The sequence below is a fragment of the Penaeus vannamei genome, chromosome 23 (assembly GCF_042767895.1).
Source record: "Penaeus vannamei isolate JL-2024 chromosome 23, ASM4276789v1, whole genome shotgun sequence".
Classification (NCBI taxonomy): Eukaryota; Metazoa; Arthropoda; class Malacostraca; order Decapoda; family Penaeidae; genus Penaeus; species Penaeus vannamei.
The window spans coordinates 5035824-5038353 of NC_091571.1; positions in this window are offsets into that span (position 1 = coordinate 5035824).

Sequence of the window (2530 nt, forward strand, 5' to 3'; positions counted from 1 at the left end):
TTCCATGTCCCCTTTTCTTCCCTCCCTCTGTTTCTTCTTCTTCCTCTTTCTGATCCCTCTCCTTTTCCGCCTAGCTTTCTCCTGCCCTAACTCCTTCCTACTCCTTCATCACCACCATCCTCCTATCCCCGCCACCTCTTCCCCGCTACTACCTCCTCCTCCCCTTCTCCGTCCCTTCTCCGTCCTCTCCTCCTCTCCTTCTCCCTTCCCCTTCCTTCCTCTTCCTCCCCATCTCCATCCCTCTTTCTCCTCTCCCCTTCTCCCTCCTTTCTTTCGTCACCCGAGACCTCCACCATCCCTCTCCCTTCTCCCTCCCTCCTTTCCCCCCTTCCTCCCCTCCTCCTCTCCTTTTTTTCGCCTGAAACTTCCACCACTCCCCTCCCCTTTCTCCTTTCTCTCTCCTTCCCTTCTCCCTCCCTCCTCCTCCTCCTCTTTCTCCCTCCTCTCCTCCCTCCCTCCTTTCCCTCCCTTTCCTCCCTCCTTTTCCTTTCCATGCCTCCTCTCCCTCTCTCCTCCTTCCTCCCTCTTCCTCCTTTCTTTCGTTGTCACAATCTAAGACTCTCCACTCATTTTCCTCACCTTCTCTCTTCCCCTCCTTTCCTCCTCCCCTTTTCCCCTCCCTCCCTCCTTCCTTCAAAGCTTTCTCCCTCTCTCCTCTCCTCCTCTTCTCCCCAGTTTCTTTCTGCCACTTGAGTAGACTCCTGACCATCCTCTCTCTAGCCTCCTTTGCTCCATCCCTTCTCCCTCCCTCCTTTCCCTTTCGACGCCTTTTCTCCTTCCTCTCCTCCTTTCCTTCCCTCTCCTCCTTAGTTTCTTTCAAGTTCACCGGAGACCTCCATCCGATCCCTCTCCTTCTCCCTTCTCCTTCTCCCCTCTTCCTTTCCCTCCTCCCTTTCCCCTCCTTTCCCTCCTTTTCCCTTTTCCTCCTCCTCTCTCTTTTTCCTCCCTCTCCTCTTCTCCTTCTCCTTCCCTCTTCCCCCCTGACTTTTCCTATCATCCGCTGTGCTTCGAACATCGTATTAACATGCCATAATTAAACCATGAATACCATCTGGAGAGAATCCAAAAAAAAAAAAAAAAAAAAAAGTTAAAGAAGGTCCCAGCTAATATATCCTGAACAACGTAAGGTATAAAGGGAAGAAAATCATGCTTTATAAGTGAAAGTAGAATTAAGGGACATTAATGAAGAAGTTGAATTAACCTTGAGGGCATGGGGGTTGAAGGAGAGAATGAGGTTAGGTAAAGGCTGCATTGGTGGGGATACTATAAGGAGGAAAAGGGGAAAATAGGGGGAGAATTGGGTGAAGGGGAGGAAAAGGGAGTGGGGACAGGGGAAGTTGGGAGGGAGAAATGGGGTAAGGGGGAAATGGGGAAGAAAGGTGGAAAACAAGGGAAAATGGGGTAAGAGGGGAATGGAGGAAGAAAGGTGGAAAACAAGGGAGAAATGGGATAAGAGGGGAAATGGGGAAGAAAGCGGAGAAATGGGGTAAGGGGAAAACAGGGGAGAAATAGGGGAAGAGCGGAAATGGGGAAGAAAGGGAAGAAAACAAAGGAAGTTGGCAGAGAGAAATGTGATAACGAGGAAATGTGGAAGGAAAAGGAGAAAAAACAGTGGGATGCTGGAAGGATACGAACAGAAAAGGAGGAAGGAGGGGAAACGGGTATCACCAGCGAAGACAGAGACGAGGGGAGCAAGAAAGTGGTGTTGGGGAAGATCAAGGAGGGGGAGGGGAGGGGAAAGGGAGGAGGTAGGTGGAACGCAACGTTAATGGGACACTCTAGACAATGGTTGACGTTCTGAGGGCCCTCTGCTCCTTCCGGGCCTAGGGAAGGGAGGGGGGAGCTGGGGCTAAGGGAAAGTTGAGGGGGTTCAGGGCCTGCAGTGGTAGGGGGAAATGGAGGAGAAGAGGAGAGAGGAGATGAGGAAAGAAGGCGGAAGGAAAGATTGGGAGGAGAAAAGGGAAGAGAAGTGGTTGAGGGAAGGAAGGAATAGGATTGAGGGAGAAAGGTAAAAGGAGGTTTTGAGGGAAAAGAAGGTTGAGAGATTATGAGAAGTGGGGTTGGATGATTGAGGGAGAAGAGGAAAGGAGCACATTGAGGGATAATGTGGCAAAAAGGGAAGAGGAGAAGGGGTGGAAGAGATTGAGGAGAAGGTGGGAAAGGATGTTTGAGGGAGAAGAAGAAAAAGGGGGAAAAGGGATGTTGAGGGAGAAGAGCAAGGGAAAATTAAGGGAGAAAAAGAAGATTACATTGAGGGAGAAGGGGAAGGAGAGATTGAGGGAGAAGAAGAAAGTGCGGGAAAAGGCTGGGTGCCAAGGGGGAAAGAAGAGGAGGGAGAGGGCTAGGTACAGGTGGGAGGAGTTGAAGGGGGAGGGAAAGTGCGAAAGTAGAGAAAGGAGAGGGGTAGGGAGAGGGGGAGGGAAAGTGCGAGAGGCGGAGAGGGGTAGGGAGAGGGAGAGGGGGAGGGAGAGGAGGAGAGGGACGAGAGTGGGGATATGAAGGAGGAGCCAGAGGCAGGACAGGAAAGGGG